This window comes from Protobothrops mucrosquamatus, unplaced genomic scaffold, assembly GCF_001527695.2.
Source record: "Protobothrops mucrosquamatus isolate PMUCROS unplaced genomic scaffold, P.Mucros_1.0 scaffold143, whole genome shotgun sequence".
NCBI classification, from domain to species: Eukaryota; Metazoa; Chordata; class Lepidosauria; order Squamata; family Viperidae; genus Protobothrops; species Protobothrops mucrosquamatus.
In genome coordinates, this window is record NW_015386509.1 from 370,843 (window position 1) to 389,288 (window position 18,446).

Below are 18,446 nucleotides of genomic sequence, written 5' to 3' on the forward strand. Positions count from 1 at the left end.
ACTTTCAAATCAATTTCAGTCTTGTCTGGTAGAACTTGTTCCTTTTTCATAACATAATTTACACAGAGACGCTCTATATCCATAGACATCCTTAAAATTATCTTCTGAGTACATTGTTCACAAATATCTTTCAATAAATCCAATGTATTTTGCACCATTACATTTTAGCAAGTCAAATTTAAGTGTACTTCTTTAATTACAATTTATAATTCTTCCTGGTTCCTTCTAGTGTCCAATCTTCAAAGTCTCATGCTATTATTTTAACAGCTATTTCCCCATGAATGGATTCTTATTTAATTTCAAAATCTTATTTCAAATCCATTTGGATCCTCAGTCCATTTATAATTTTCTAAAGACAACACTGATCACCCTTTTGTCATTTATCCTCCCAAAAATAATTTTTCTATGCCCTTGAACTCTATTTGAAATTTCTTTTGCTAAGGATTGAAGGAAACCTACCCAGTGAATGCTGTAAAACGTGCCATTCCAAATGTTCTTAATAATTGAAAATCAGTAAAAAAAAGTAATTCCAAAATGATTATGAAATGAGGATCAGTGGACATTTTGTCTATATGACTAATATTAATATATAATAGGCTACACCAGTGATGGCCAACCTTTTAGAGACCGAGTGTCCAAACTGCAACCCAAAACCCACTTATGTATCATCGGGTGCTGGGTGGGCGTGGCCATTTGGGTGGGCGTGGCCCATTGGGTGGGCATGGCTGCAGTGGTAACAGCAGACTGGGTGGGACTAAAAAGTTCAATCAATCAATTCCAACTTTGGGAGGTCTTTTTTTTCCCCGCAAGAAGTTGAAATTGATTGATTGATTGAACCTTTTTTTTTTGCACACGACGGCGGAAGCCTAAAGCGAAAAGGTTTTATAAAACCCAGCTGAAGGCCTAGGACTGGAACGATGGTGCGCATGCCCACAGAGAGGGCTCTGTGTGCCACCTGTGGCACGCGTGCCATAGGTTTGCCACCACGGGCTACACTATAATTCTCAGCTTAGTTGGAATCTTTTAACTCCCAGTCACTCAGTCCCTAGTCAATCACAAAAACCTTGGTTCCTGAAATCTACTTATGCAGAGAAGCTGTCTAGATGAGTGATCTCACAATATTTTTTCTCCAGAATGATTTTACTGGCCAAGTTCCACCATCTGTCTACAAATCTGCACCATTATATTATCCCACGCATTCAGCTCACCATTTCTTCACTAGAGGTTTCTGGGAAAAGACAGTCCTGAAGATATCCATTAAAGATTTTAAAGTTAGTATCAGTATATTAAATTGCATTCCAAGGCCAACTGGTTATTAGTGCAGTTTTCATAGCATTGGTGTTATATGGATACAACACAGTCATGACACTATACCCTAAGCATATTGGCTAATAAAATGCTAGCATATCGGAAGTTCTAGATTAATAAAGAAAAAGAAGACAGTACCATCAGTGCTTACAAGAAAGTTTAAAGCACAATCCAGAAAAGCCAAAGTTTCAAAGAAGCTCATCAGCTAACCCAGGTCTTGTTCTTCTAATGGTACTTATTTGTTTTTGCAATCTTCTGTTCTGTTATGCATCTAAGAAAAACAAACAAACAAAACCCCTACATTAATTGGATAAGAACCAATGTAGAAGCCATCTATTGTTGTATAGGAACTTTGCTTAATTCTTCCCTGTAATAACACTGTGTGCCACTTATTTGATCTATTGAGTTAATAGCAGTGACATCTAATTTGAATAGCTATGATTTTCTCTTTTCTTCAGATCATGAAAGCCAGACACAATTTTATGCCTCAAAATTACATGTGTCTCTAATAAGATAAAGTAATTCCTTTAAAAAAATGATATTAGCAAGGGTGGTCTCCCCAAGATAAGCCAAGTGTTAGATTATGCCTCTGTGAGCCAACTTCAGGATATAAATTTCCAGCTCCCCTAATTTGTGTCATCTGTGATGACTCCAATACTGTGATGACTCCAAGTAGAAAGAAATTTGTGGGCTTCTAGGAAGTGTGTAGTTCTTGGAAATTGGTTAATCAAATGGATAGCATACTCTAGAAGGGAATTTCTGTGGAAAGGTGTAAGTCCTCACAAGTTTCTCATTTCAATGTGTTCAATGTGTTCTCATTGAACACAACACTGCCATTAGATGTCAGTATTGGCATAACCGTCCTGTGGTTAGTGGAAGGAAAGACATTCAAGAATGATATACTAGCACTGATAATGTTACCTAGTTTGGGTAATGAAAGGTCTGCAAAAAAGCAACCAACAGTGCACCAAGGATCCCTCATTCAAGGATGAGTTAGCTAAAATGAACTAGAAATTATGGCATCAAAATGAGATATACAGAAGCAGATTATGTATAGTCCATTAGTATTCCAGAGAAGAAATTGACCACCAGTGACAAACACATAATTAGAATCTTATCCACAGCACTCTCACTAATTTTGTTTCAGAGATAGGTGAAACACATGGAAAAACTGCCTCCAAGTACTTGCTGATAACTCAAGAGGTCCAGCAGGTATGTCAGCAGATCACCTTAGCTAGTCCAATACCCCTGCAGAGATCAGGCATGCTGACAAACCAGGAGGTGATTTGACCATGAAAAAATGATAATGCTTCCATATTCAGACTGTATTGCAAGTACTATAAAGTAAAGATCAGGCCAATGTATGTATATCTCTTTTTGTCCGACTCCCAAACTCATGGAACAAGTCCTTGGTCTTATCTTTTTGTTTGCTTGTTCAAGCCTTCAGATCAGTGACTGCCTGGACAAGTCCCTGCAGTTTTCTAAGTAAGTTTTCAGAAGTGTTTGCTATTGACTCTTTTCAAAGGCTGAGAAAGACTAACTGGGCCAAGGTAGCCCAACTGGCTTTATTCCTAAGATAGGGCTAGAACTTACGGTCTCTCTGATGCCTTAGCCACTATCTCTCATGGCTGTCTCTCATGGTCATAGTGGGGCCCATGAAGCCCTCTCATTCCTTCAGAATCTTTCTTCAGGAAATAAATAAAATTCTTAAGAACTAAAAGCTTAGGGGACTCCAGTATCACTAAATCTAGCAACAAGTTTCAAAACTCAGGAAAGCTGCTGCCAGGGACTATAGAACCCAGAAAACTAATAGCCAAATCCCAGATAATGCTACATCACTATCCTAGTCCATCCAGAACTTTGTGATAGAGGCCAGATGTGCATACTCCATCCATCCAGCTATTGTGGATAAATGAGGAATTATTGTGAATAGAGATTTACTAACTGCAACCATAACATCCAGCAATTCTGCCTTGAAGATTAAAATATAAGACCAGAGAGCCAGAAAATAAGCTGATGGCTCTTGTTTTCAAGTAAAGGATCTTCATTGCTTTCCATAACTCCCATAGCCCATCATTATGAAAATACGCTCCATGTCCTATTTATCTACCCCAAACTCCAGGACTTTTGTTCCTTTCCCATAGTTCTGTTTGCAATCTGTGCACATAATCAACCACTGTTTTACAAATTTCCAGTCTTATAACTCCACTTTTCCCCATCTTTTACAAATTTCATCAATCCATGAGCAACCCACTTCCTCTTACTAAAAGATTCCCACAAAATCTTAAGGGACAAAATAGATGCTTTCCTTGTATTCTTAATCCACTTTATTCCCTTGAATTTCTCATCATGGTCATATCATATTCCGTACAAGGTTTGCTTACTGGCTATGTTTACCTCTGTAGGAGCAGTGCACTTATAATCTGCTACCTATTCTCCTCCATAGTTACTAGTTCCAGTTGGACCACAAGAGACTTTCAAAAGGTTTCGGGTGTCAATGATTCTGATTGGGAGTTGCAATGAGGAGTTTATTAAGATGATTAAAATAATACCTCCTATGTAACCTCTTCCATCTGCTTCAAATATGGTGCTGAAGTGGCAAAGTAGATAGATGGAGCAAGCACAATACAAAATCCATTTAAAGGCTTATTCTGTGATTATATATGCAGCAAAGAAGCAATTGCTCTCTGCGGACATATATCAGATTCAGCAGGCTCATGACCCAATGACTTGTTTTACCTTTGGCCTCTTCTTCAAAGTTATATTACAGAATTTTCAAAGGCTTGTTGTTGCACTTTCAAAAAAATTTTCACAAATAGAAGTTCAGACTGGTTGTCTGGATGTCATCCTTGATGTAAAATAAATTACAAAGGAGTTTAATATCTATTTTTAATATAGCTAGACTGAATCAGTTTTAATTGTGATCCACAAAGGCAGGGACTGGCTGCTTGGAACGGTATGTTCTCCCATTTGTTGTCTGGCTCTTTGCTCAATTTGTCTTGTGACTTCTAGTTGGGAGGTTGTTTAAGAATAAATGTGTCTCTGAAGGATGCCAGGATGCCTCCTTGTTACAAAGGGGAAATTATAAGACCTGTTCTTAAGAAGGCTGTCTTTACTCTCTAAGATGGGTATTAGAGAAGTTTTTAAATTTTCACTATTAGGTAGAGTGGATGAGAGAGAAGTGGCTACTTAATTGCAGGTAATTGTAGAATATGATCATATCAGTCCAATTCAGACTGACTTCAGAGTAGGTTCTAGAGTAAGACTAAATTGGTCAGTCTTGATGGATGATCTTGACTATTGTAGTACTTTCTACCTGGTGTAATCTTTGTGTGTAGTATGGAAAATGTGCAGAGAAAAAGAAAATACAATAAAGAGATCATTATACGTAAGCCACAAATTATTATTATTTTTTAATGCTGCTTGGTAGTTTTTCAGATTTGAAGAAGACATAGTGTTGTGGAATTCATCCATGAACAGAGAGGTGACTCGGCAGTCCTAATTTAGCACAGACCAGAACATTGGGGACAGTGGAAATCCATTGTTGTGGTAATTGTGGGATGATGCTATTTTTTATCAGTTTTTGATGGTGCCTGTCTTCAAAGCTGGTGGAGGCTTCATAGTTCAGGGTTCACCAGTGAGTTCTGTCAGCAGCTGTGGCTTCTAGTTCCCTTGACTGGATGCCATAGTGGCATTGGGCTTCTTTTACAGTATCTTAGTAGCACTGGCATGGTCAATCTTGAGATCTCTTGCCAAACTCCAGTATACTAGAGCAACTGGCAAGGCAAACAGTGGTTGTCCATTCTGTTGACATGTCCTATCCCTCTTACTTTGCTTTAAAACTGCACATGGCTTAGGTCAAGACTATTTTAAAAATGCAAAAATATACATACAAGTTTGAATATAAGAATATCAGTAATAACTTAAACAATTATAATTGTTTAAGTGTACATTATCTATATATATTGCCCAGTATCATTCTGAGTGTGAGATGATAAATTTGAAAAATAAATGAACTTTTATAATACAACTATTACAATAGCAATAATTCTATAATTAGTAAAGATCTTCCAGTACAATGCCTATAATAGGACTGGAATTTAGTATAATGAGGGAAAACTTTATTCTGCTAAAAAATGAAGGTTAAGCTATTTTATCAATATAATCATCAATCTGTAGTAAAATAACTTTTTTTACTCGGTTGCAAAAGAATTAATTTGTAATTGTTGTAATTAATTTGTATTAATGTATTCTTTTTATCATACATTACTTATTAATTAAGGTTTTTTTTAAAAAAAAATCCCTATTTTCCAATTATTCATTTGTAATTATATATATATATATATATATATATATATATATATATATATATATATATATATATATATATATATATATATATATATATATATATATATATATATATATATATATATATAATAAAGAACACACCATCTGCTCTAATAAAATCTATGTAATGAAACATATGGCATTGAACACCTGTATATGTTGTTAGCCTTCTTTAAATATAGAATTTGTGGAATTTTTAATATGATGGAAATGTTAGGCTAATTAACAACTAAAATGGAAATATATCCAGTTTTTCTGTTAAACCTGAAGATTTATGGGGGGTAAAACTGAATGTATATATAATTGTATATAATTCTGCTATATCATCAGATTGTATTAGATTATTTAGGTAGCCTATAAATTCTTAATTTGGGGCCCAGGGAGTCCCTGTTTTGCAACAAAGTATTCCTTATCTGTCTCAGCAGTATAATGTTGAAACCAATTTCTTTTAAATCATTTATTTCATTGCACAGTCTGAGGTATTTCAAAGTGAATTTTAACTGTTGCAAGAGGAAGTGATAGAAAAAGAAATTTAAGTTTTCCCTTATGGGGAACAATATAATTCACTGGATTGGCACTGGACTCTGTACTTAAAAAATGTGTAGCTTGAAATTTTCTAATCTCAACAAAAAGAGTCAGTAAGTGAACATGGGGTAGGAAAGTCAATGTGAAGTTGAAAATCTGAATTTCACGAATACACTATCTTCCCATTCTCACCATTTAGTTTATTTCGTTGCATATTGGTAACATCTTCAAATCAGAACTGAGTGGGGGTTCTCTAGTTTTATCACCACTACAAAAACCCCAAAGTTAGGCATGTCAAACTTGCGATGTTACGTGACACTGCGTGACGTATCACAACTTTTCCCCCATTGCCAGCAATGGGGTGGGCACAGTTTCAGTGTGACGCATCCAGCCCATGGACCGGCAGTTTGACATGCCTGCCCTAGAAGCTGCTGGCATACCAAAAGAGTGGGCAGAATTAAAACAACTTTTTTGTTTGGTCATGTGAGACCGGACTTAATATGGGTTAAAATGATGAGCTTAAGCCTTGAAAATATTTAAGACATTCATATTATTCCTTCTCACATTAACCACCTCACACAGCCCATAGCAACTAGCAACAAAAATTCTTTCTCTTCTCAAATTTAAAGGGCAGATCCAGGCAAAAATAAAATTTCCTGCTCTTGTCCTACTCAGTGTAAGATTAAATTAAACTAAACCAAATCCAGGAGTCAGGGTTATACAGAACAGAACAGAAACTTCTCAACATTTGGAATATTTCTTCAAGCTTTCTTCCATTTTTTTTCTTAGTACAAGGCTTGTTGAATTAATTGACATATAAAGTGGGATATAAATCTAACAATCCTCCACAGATTATTCTAATTTTCTTTTAAGCCATTCTAGTAACTGACTGCCCCACACTTGAATTTAAATATTTGTTATGCTTTAAATCATCTAATTTAAAATGAAACATCCTAGTGATTGGTTTATTTGGATGACCCTGGATTCTAATCATGGAGCATATGAGGGCAGAGATAAAGCAAATGTGCTAGGGGTGGCAAATCTTCATAAATAGTTGCTATTAGACAAAGTGGTCCAACAACATACTTTGGCTACTTTAAAAGCAGCTAAAGGATTTCTACTGCTTCAACCACACAGATATGAAATAGGCATGTTTGAGCTAATTTCTATTACAATTATTTACACTTCCATAAAATATAAGCTTGTAAATGCAATGGCTGTCATTTTCTTGTTGATAATTTTAATTTTAACCTAGTACTGAGTGAAAATACAAATCCCCTCTGATTTCTATTATTAGCACTACAAAAGTTCAAATGCACAGATGGTGTGGTCTCCTAGCCCAATTCTTATTTCTTAAATTTTCTTGTGATATTTAAGGGCAATTTATTAGTCCAAGAGCAAACAATATTATAATTTCTGTCTTGCTCTATTCTGTATTCTATCATATTTAGAAAAGTTGATGCAATCTTTATAAAATCTAGAATACAAATGCAAATTTCAACAGCTAGAGCCATATTTGGTTTTAAAAAGCATGTATGCTGGATTAAGAATTTTCTAGAGAGATCAAGACTTCTCATACTAGTCTAATGTGTAGTAATTTTGCCCAAAGCTTGAGTAGCATATCATGCTAGTTGCCAACTCACACATTTCCTGCAAATTTACTTGTACAGAATGAATATACCAAGAGTTATTCATACCTTTATAGCATAAATAATTCTAACATGATGCTTCTTTTGAAGACTGCTTTGGAACCTCAACAGTAGGAGTACTGACTAACCAAATTATAAAATATTTTATCTGTGCTAAAAAATGATTACTCTATTTTCAGGCAAAATTCAAATAGCTATTTTTTCCTTGTTAAGCTTTAAACCAAAAATGCCTCAAATATTGAGACCTCATGCCTCAACCAGTGTCTTTGATTTAATCCCAATGCTTTCTGTTCTCTGAGGGCCTCGTTCATTGTGGATTCCAACTTAGAAGTGCTCTAAGAATTGTCTAGTATAAGCTTTAATTTCTTTCAACAGTAGTTCATTATCCTATTTTTTTTTACAATTACTCGTTTACATCTTGCTTATGACTTATACTGTAATGTAACTTTTTTCTCTGCTGTTTTCTTGGAAAGATTTCAGATGTGGCTTGCCATTGCTTGCTTCCTAAGGCTAAGAAGGAGCAATTAGCACAAGATGATGCAGCTGGTTTTGTGTCAAAGATGGGGCTAGAACTTAGGGTCTCCTGTTTTCTAGGCCAGCACCTTAATCATTAAACTAAACTGGCTCTGTAATATAACTATTACTATCATATTTTGAAGGTTCCTCTGTTCTTTTTCTTCTTTGCAATTTGTGAATATTGTTTGTTACATTTTATTTTATAAATATTCATTTTTAATATTTTAAAAAACATGTTCAAGAAAAAGGTAGAAAAGAAATCTACTAGCCATATAAGATTGAATAAAAATTGGAAATAACATTACTGTACTGATACATATTAAAGTATTTTTTATCAATCTAAGATTTCAGGACTGTATTTTATTATTCTGTAATTAATGAAAGTAACCAATGTAATATGCATTATATAAATAATGAAAAGAGGGATGAGGGGTGACATGATAGCAGTGTTCCAATATTTAAGGGGCTGCCACAAAGAAGAGGGAGTCAAGCTATTCTCCAAAGCACCTGAAGGCAGGACAAGAAGCAATGGATGGAAACTAATCAAGGAGAGAAGCAACCTAGAACTAAGAACTAGAGAAATTTCCTGACAGTTAAAACAATTAATCAGTGGGACGATTTGCCTCCAGAAGTTGTGGCTGCTCTAACACTGGAGGTTTTTAAGAAGAGATTGGACAACCATTTGTCTGAAATGGAATAGGGTTTCCTGCTTGAACAGAGAGGTTGGACTAGAAGACCTCCAAGGTCTCTTACATATCTGTTATTCTGTAAGCAGAATTATAATTGTTGAAAGGTTTCATATTGAATTAAATGCTGTATCAGACTTGTTTTTCAAATATAAGGTTATTTTTACATTGATGAATACTGCATACAGCTCAGTTTGCCATTCTCACGAAGAGACAATTTTGTGGAATTTTCAATAAAAGGCAAAAAGGCTTCTGCCAACTGATATCAAATAGGAAGCCAAATGACCATACCTTGTAGGATATATGGTTTGGTGACATTTAAAAGAAAAATAGCTGGCCTTTTAAAATAAGCTAGAAAGTTAATACAGAAAGAGAAATTGGCTAAAGACCTAGAGAACAAATTAAATAAATTACAAGAAAATACATATGTACAGTTCTAAGCCATGGCATTTTTCCAGATTTACTGTATATATGGGCAGTAATTAAATCCTTAAATAGAGAATCAGTATTATATATACTCATCTATTTTGTATTCTTGATCTATGATCAAGATTGAACCTCTTGCTATACAAATTATTGTTAAAGACATTCTTTTTTTAATCCTTCATATATCAGACTAAATGATGTGAGAATAGTTTATTAGATTTGTTCATATGATACAATAAATACTATATTTGAGTAGCTTAGAATAATATCGGGTGAAAATAAATAAATATTTCATGAGTACGGTACTTACCAAAGTTTTGCTATTTAACAAGCTGAATTCTTTTTATAATTGACAGCAGTCTCCTCTACTTTATCCACTTAACTGAACCTGAAAATACGACCTACTGACTAACAATGAATAATTTCAGTACAGACAGATGTTTTTCTTCTGCTTGAAAGATTAGCAATTTATGTGTTAAACTTAGTATCCCTTTGAGTATCTTCACCAAAAATTTTGTTATTGCTTCTTTTCACTGAGAACTTTGTTATTGCTGTATATGTTTAATGAAGTTGGCTGTTGAATAATTTGGTTGCTCTGAAATAGTTTTTGTGATGGATCATTAAGAAGAATTAAAGAAGTGATTGAAGCAAGTTAAAACATTTTGGCCAGCTAGACAATTTGATTCCCATTGACTGTTCTTGCTATATTATGCCATGAGTTTGCAATATATAAATACTGTTTAACTGATGCTTGTAATACTGAAGAAGAAGAAAAGCTAAAAATTAAAACAAAATGCCTAGGCTTCAACAGCAAATATAAATTATTAATAAAATTATCATAAACATCTAACTGAAAGGCTTTCATAGGATATTTTACTGTAATGTTTTAGCACACAATTGGCTGGAGAAAATGAAGTCTGTTAACTCTGCTTTGTATGCCACATGATGATAGTGTGAATTCCAGCTGAATTGTGCCTAGTTATCATGGTCTGGGTAGCTATTCATGCCATACTGTTCTAGAATGTTTTTATAAATTACTTATAACATAGAATCATAGGGCTGGAAGGGACTTGGACGTCTTATAGTCCAAGAAGGAGACCTTATTACATCCAGGACAAATGGTTTTTCAATCTTTTCTTGAAAGCCTCCAGTAATGAAGCACCCACAACTCTGGTATGCGGGGGGAAGCTGTTCCATTGATTATTTTTTCTTATGGTCAGGAAATTTCTCCCTAGTTCCAGGTTGGATCTCTCTTTAACAAGTTTTACATCCCTTGCTTCTTGTCCTGCCCTGAGGTGCTTGGAGAATAACATGAACTCCTCCATCCTGTGAGTGAGTACTAGAAGATAGATATTATGTCATCCCCAATCCTTCTCTTCATTAGGCTAGACATGCCTAGTTCCCTTAACAGTTTATCATATGCTTTAGCCTCTAGATCCTTCTCATATTTGTCGCTATTCTTTGCACTGTTTCTAGGGTCTCAGCATCTATTTTTGTATTGTGGGGATTAGAATTGGATGCAAATATGGCCTCACTAGTGCAGTAGATTGGTACTATCATTTCTTGTGTTCTTGATGCTGTCCCTTTGTTGATGCAGCCTAGGACAAAATTTACTTTTTGGCAACTGCAGGACTGCATTTACTTTTTGGCAACTCCCGTGGGACATTAAGATCCCTCTCAAAGTTACTACTATTGAGCAGGTACTGTATGTTCTGTACCTATGCATTTTTTTCTATTTAAGTGCAGGACCTTACTTTTCTCACTAGTAATCTACATCTTGTTGGATAAGGCCTAATGCTAAAATCTTTCAAGTTCTGAATCATCTTCTTCCAAAGTATTGGCAGTTCCTTCCAGTTGGGTGTCATCTGCAAATTTGATGAGTTCCCCTTCTATCTCTTCACCTAGATCAGGGCTGTCAAACTCACAAGTCACGTGATGTGTCGTGACATATCACAACTTTTTTTTCCATTGCTGGCAATGGGTTGGGTGTGGTTTCATCATGATGCATCTGGCCTATAAGCCGGCAGTTTGACACTCCTGATCTAGATCATTTTTTAAGATGTTGAAAAGCACTGGGCTCAAGAAAGAACCTTGAGGTACCTTACTGCATGCTTTCCTCTATGTAAATGTAGTTCCATTAAGAACTAATGCTGAATGCAGTTGGTCAGCCAACTGCGAATCCATCTGGTGGTGGTGGTAATGTCAGTCCCACACTGTTCTATCTTACCAAAAGTGGCTGTGGTCTATTTTGTCAAATGCCTTACTGAAGTAAACATTTCCTTGATCCACTAATTTTAATCACTTTATTTGGCATTATCTGTTTATAACAAACCCATGCTCACTTTGTTCATTTCTAGATGCTCACCAATCTGCAGCTTGATTATCTTTTTTAGGATTTTCCCAATATTGATGTCAAGCTGATTGGTCTGTAGTTTCCTGAATCCACTCTTTCCCCTTTCTTGAAGATTAGAATCACATTAGCTCTTTTCATGCAATATCATAATCTAACAACAATATCATCCAACATACATTTGAACATTTTGAACAGATGTTTCCAAGGGAATTGACTTGTTTGTATGTGTATGTACTGTATGTCTGTGTGTGCACTTGCACGCTTGTGCATCCCTATCCATCCACCAATGATGGCTGAATATTTCACAGTTACTGGTTAATTTATGTTTGGATTGGAACTACTGCAATGTCCTGTATTGCAGTTCTCAGAAGGAGATAAAGAGATAAGTGTAGAATATCAAGTCCACCCTCAAACATGTTCTTTATTTTCCCATCTCAGACTGCTACTAGTTCCAGATGGCAAATATATTCTCCATGCCAGTAATAAGATATTCTCTGATCCAAGAATGAAGCTAATAAACATTGATAGCACCACTCTTCACTTCAATTACATCACAGAAAACATGAAATGAAATGTAAGAAGAACAAACTTAGTACCATAAATATAATTTTATATAATCCACAATATTTTTACATCACCTTTAAGGTAAAACACCTTTTAAGATAATATCTATTAAGCAACATAAAATAATACGGAAATAATGTTAATATGAAACAGAAGAAATAAAGGCACAAGTCCAGTAAAACAGTGTTGTTACATAATTAGAGCAGTCATAAACATATTTATGAAAATGCCAAAGGAAACAGGTTGTTCTAAGTATGTGAATAAATAGGACTGGGCATATCTCAAATAGCAACATCATCCAGGTCATTTCTGAGTTTTAAAAGCTATAGTGTAATTCAAGTTGCATATAAAACTGCAGAACTCTAAATAACTTAGCATTTCTCATTAATGTTGCTTGAGAAACAATTAAAAAAAGAAACCTTTTTAGGGACATTTTGTAGACTGGTTGGAACCCATTGCACTTTTGACTATTTGTTGCTTGCAATACTAGAATAGAATAGAATAGAATAGAATAGAATAGAATAGAATAGAATAGAATAGAATAGAATAGAATAGAATAGAATAGAATAACAGAGTTGGAAGGGACTTTGGATGTCTTTTAGTTCAGACCCAACACCATTTCAGACAAATGGTTGTCCAATCTCTTCTTAAAAAGTTCCACCATTGGAGCAGTCACAACTGCTAACTGGCGAGAAGGGTGGCCAGGAAGTCCCTTTCCCGAGCTGGCCCCGTCCGAGGTGCACATGGCCGGGGAGCCGCGTGGGGAAGCCCCAGGATCCCTGCTGGGAGTGGCCTGGTGGAGCCTCTACTGAGTGGGCCAGACTTCCCGCAAGCCGTGGCCCCGGTTGGCCAAGCAGCAGCAGAGCCGGAGACGGAGGGTGAGTAGCACAGGGAGGAAGGGGGCTTCGAATCCACGGAGTGCCGCCAGGAAGCAGCCACGGGGCAGGTGGTGCGGCCCCCTCCTGGCTTACCTGTACCAGGCGGAGGGGCATGTGTCATGTGCCTGATTAATGAAACACTTTAAAGAACTTTCAGGCATGGTTTAACCTAAAAAGCCTTTATTAGTGTAAAGGAGTGTCAGCACAGCATGGTGAATGCCAAGATCTGAATTTCCCTTCCTTTGCACATAACATTCCAGGAATTTCCCCTCCCCTATTTTGGGGTCATGATTCACATCTTCCAATTAACATGGAGGGCAAAGATTCACTTCTGTCCCCTTCCGCGGGCTTTTCTCTCCTCTTTCATTCTCATTTGAATTAACTCTAAAAGTACCAGACAGTTCTGCATATTTTGTCAAACCAAGAATATTCAATATTAGCAGCGTTGACAGCCGAGCTGGCCATGCGTCGCCCCGGGCTGGGCAGCAGTCCCGGCTGGGGCGGTGGCCAGCAGGGGCATCGATTTTTGGGCCATCCCCGGGCTGCTGAGCTGACCACGTGTTGTTGTGGGCCGGGCGGCAGCTGGCGGGGGCATCATTCCTGGGCCGTCCCCGGGCTGCTGAGTTGGCCACGTGTTGCCCCAGGCTGGGTGGCAGTCCCGGCTGGGGCGGTGGCCAGCGGGGGCATTGTTTCCTCTGCCGTCCCTGGGCCGCTCCCTGGACAGCCGATCTAGCCAAGCTTCTTTCGTTGTTAAGCCGACGATACCGCCTGTGTCCATTTCTGGTTAAGCAGACAAAATGCTAATTGGGGAGTGGGGGGAGACAGAGAGACCCCCATCCTACTGCCAGGCTGTTGGTCACAGGTGGATTATCTGCCAAAGAGCCGCTTGCTCAGCTGGGCCTGCAGAATGGAAGAAGCTCCCGCAAATGGCTGAAAACTGATCTTGTCAAGAGCTATTTTCTCCGGCAGACAGAACTGACATTGTCAGCCTCTGCGGTGGGGTGGGGGGCTCACATGTGGCCTTGGCAGGAGCCCAAAGCCCACCTTTTCTCATCCACCAGTCTTGAGACAAAGCAGACCCCCCTCTTGGCTGTCATATCTATCAGGAGCCGATGAAAAAAGGTGGATAGGGCACAGTAATACTGCCGAAGAGATAATGCTCAGTGAAGACCCAGCCTCCCCCCCTCCCTCCCTCCCTCCCTCTCTCTCTGTCTCTGTCTCTCTCTCAGGCAAGGATTTCACACTATGTTTATGAGAGAGTCACGTCTAAATGAGATCTGGATAAAGTTTTCCTCTCCAGAAGGAGAGACAGAGAAGAAAGATAGAAGAGAGAGAAGAGAAAGAGAAAGGAAAGAGAGAGAGAGAGAAAAGAGAGGGGAAGAGAAGAGAAAGAGGGATAGGAAAGAAAGAGAGAGGAAAGAAAGAGAGAGGAAAGAGAGAGGGAGAGGAAAGAGAGAGAGGGAAAAGAAAGAGGGAGAGGAAAGAGAGAAAGAGAGAGGAAAGAGGGAGAGGAAAGAGAGGGAGAAAGAGGAAGAAAGGGAGAGGGAAGAGAGAAAGAGGTAGGAAAGAAAGAGAGAGGAACAAGAGAGAGACGGAAAGGAAAGAGGGAGAGAGGAAAGAGAGGGAGAGGAGAGAGAGAGAGGGGAAGCGCAAGTGCCTCTCTCTCTCTCTCTCACACACACACACAAATACACAAGCACACACACACACAAACACACTGAGTGGGGGAAGAGGACTGGCAGACCAAGGGCAGAAAGAGGGAGGGAGAAAGGGAGGGAGAGAGAGAAAGAGAGACCCTTTTGACATCTAAAATGAAGATAATACTGCATATATACTTTTTACCTATATATATATATATATATATATATATATATATATATATATATATATATATATATATATATATATATATATATATATATATATATATATATATATATATATATATATATATGTTACTTAAGATTCTAAAGCTAAAAAGGTGATTCCTGGGTAAATTCATATTCGGTAATCACAAAATGTAAGACCACCAGGAAGTTCTTTAAAAACTATAAAAGTTTTAATAAAATNATATATATATATATATATATATATATATATATATATATATATATATATATATATATATATATATATATATATATATATATATATGTTACTTAAGATTCTAAAGCTAAAAAGGTGATTCCTGGGTAAATTCATATTCGGTAATCACAAAATGTAAGACCACCAGGAAGTTCTTTAAAAACTATAAAAGTTTTAATAAAATTTTAAAACACCAAGCTTTCGCCGGCCCACTGCCAGCATCATCAGGGTAACCGGCAGTAGGTGGGGTGGCTACTTATAGGAGTGGTGCCTTTTGCACCCGGCTCCTGGACCTCGTGATCGGGCCCAATCAATCCTCCTGCGTCTGAGTTCTAATCCTCGTATCACAAGCTGTCATGTTCCTGCTTCCCTTTTCCTCACCCTTGTTCTTGCACTTTCTTGCTCGTACACTAGGGGGATTTAATTTTGCACACAGGACTCCTCCTTGTTGTTCATTCCCCCTATTTCTCTTCCTAACCACCTGTGTTATGGCTTTCCTCCCCCCTTTTTCATTCTTGTCGGACTTCTCTGCAAGCTCACACATGCTGAGCTCCTGCGCTGTGCCAGATTCCGTCCCCCTCGTCTCATGCCAAACCACTGTCCTCCGGATTGCTTTCATCAACCTGCTCCCCTCCTCCTCTCTATCCCCAACCTCTCTACTCGATCCTTCATCCACGGGAGTGTGTGCGATGGTAGCACCCAAGTTTGCCCGCAAGTTATCTCGACGCACACATAAGGAAGGGCGCACTCCCCCCACATTGAGGGTGCCGCCAGCGAACTCCCATCGAGATAACTTGCAGGCAAACTTGGGTGCTACCATCGCACACACTCCCGTGGATGAAGGATCGAGTAGAGAGGTTGGGGATAGAGAGGAGGAGGAGAGCAGTGTTGCATCTTAAAATGTTCCGGCGTGTTGCACAGAACCCCACCCTGTTTTGACTGGGCACTCTGGTACCTTTCAGATTCAATTCTTCCTTCGGTTGTACCTTCTGTCGACCCAGGCAGACCGCAGCGATGTGGCCTTTCTTCCCGCACGCTCGGCAAATGGCGGAACGGAACCGACATTCCGCTCGCTTGTGGCGTCCACCACATCCGAGGCAATGAAGCTCAGCTGGGCCCTTGTCCTGACGATCTTTGGACCTCCTCCCATCTGCTTGGTAAAGCTTGTCCACCTCTTCTTCAGGATCTTCTTCCAAGTCCTCGCGCACGTCTTCCTTGTGAATAGTGGCAGTCTCTGGAGCGTTTTGCTTAGGCCACATGTTCTTGACCGCCCCACCTGCAGCTTCTTCAGCCGAAACCTCCTGCAGAGCATCTTGGAAGGAAACATCTTCCCTGGCGAACAGCCTCTGCTGCAAGTCTGTGTTCCTCAGTCCGCACACAAAAGACCGCGCAGTCTTTCCTCTAAGTCCTTGAAGTCGCACGGTTTAGCTGCTCTTCTCAAGGCCGCAACGTATTCTTTTGCTGATTCACCAACTTGCTGATCTCTCTGTTGAAATGTGTGTCTCCAAACCATGACAGATTGCTTGGGCTGGAAATGTTCCTTTAAAACTTTCTTCAGATCGGAGTATGATACCGTTTCCAGCGAGTCCGGGGCGATTAAGCTCTCGGTGATCTCAAAGGCATCTTGCCCACAAACGCACAACAATGTAGCAGCCTTTAAGCCTTCCTCCCGAATCTGGTTTATGCGGAAATACGTCTCGACTCTTGCAACATAAGATTCCCACCTCTCGGGGTGAGAGACGTCGAATTCCGCTAAACACCCAACTTTCGCCATGATCGAGGATCAGGGTCTTCTTCTTCAGCCGCACGCACCCTCCAGCGATTTCGTACTGGCAGGATAACGCTGACTTCCACGCCGTTTTCTCTTCCGGACTTCTTTGGGTGAGTCTTCAAGCTTTCCTAGCTGTGTAGACTGAATCCCACCTTCGTCGCCAGTGTTAAGTCCGGAGAATAATGGCGCTTGAGACGAAGCATTTCTAACAAGTCTTTATTCTCTGCTTCCATTCTACGAACAACCCGAGCAGAAGCACGCAGGCCTCTATTTATACCTGCAGATCCCCGGGCAAATTCAACCAATCACAATGCGGTCTTTTCCCGCCTTGCGCATGCGCGCAAGGCTGGCGCCACTCAGTCTGGTCCCGGGCAGCTTTTGCAAATGCCCGGGACTCTTGCAATGTCCCGAGCCTGCCTTTGCAGGCTCAGGACACAACAAACAGCTAGTATGAAACTCTTTAAAGTACAGTCCCCAGCATTCCTTTTTCACCAGGTTTATTGATAAAATGATAAGGTTATAGAAATCTCAGCAACTGGATTCTTTTTGCTTTAAAATCCACAGCTTGTTATAACATGGATATTTTTTCTATATTTTTTGAGGTCCTCTGTATATAGTGATGAGGAGACTATTTCTTAACTGAGAAGAATATCCAAATGGCCAAGATGTGAATCTCTCTTAAACTCTTAAGTGACTCTTTATACCTATAATACGGCAGTTGGGCAACAAAACATTGGCTGTTTGTTGGATGGTAGCAAAGAATTACATTTTACAACCTTTCTTACCACAGTGGTTAAGTGAATCATTGCAGTTGTTGAGTTGTTAAGTTAGCAACGTGGCTTCCCCGTTCACTTTGCTTGTCAGACAGTTGCAAAAGGTGATCACATGACCCCAAGACATTGCAGCCATCTTAAATACATGCCAGTTGCCAAAAGTCCAATTTTTGATCACATGACCCTGGGGATGCTGCAATGATCATAAGTGTGAAAAATGGTCACACTTGGTCATTTTTTCAGTACTACTGTTACTTTGAACAAATGTTTATAAGTTGAGGACTATCTGTACATGATTTTTAATCCTGTATGGGATTCTAAACAGTACACCATCATATTTCCATGCAAAGGAGTTCTTCATTACAAAATGCAGACAATAATGGATGGATTGCTGAAGGGACTATAATGTAAATGAGTAGCTACTTGCAGGGAAAAGTTCCTTATAGATACTGAAGCTTTGCCTATTCTGATTCTCATAAATTACCTAAATATGGATGCTTTCCAACTCCACCAGGATATGGGGGGAAGTATCCTTGGATATTTAAAGCACATCAGAGAACTT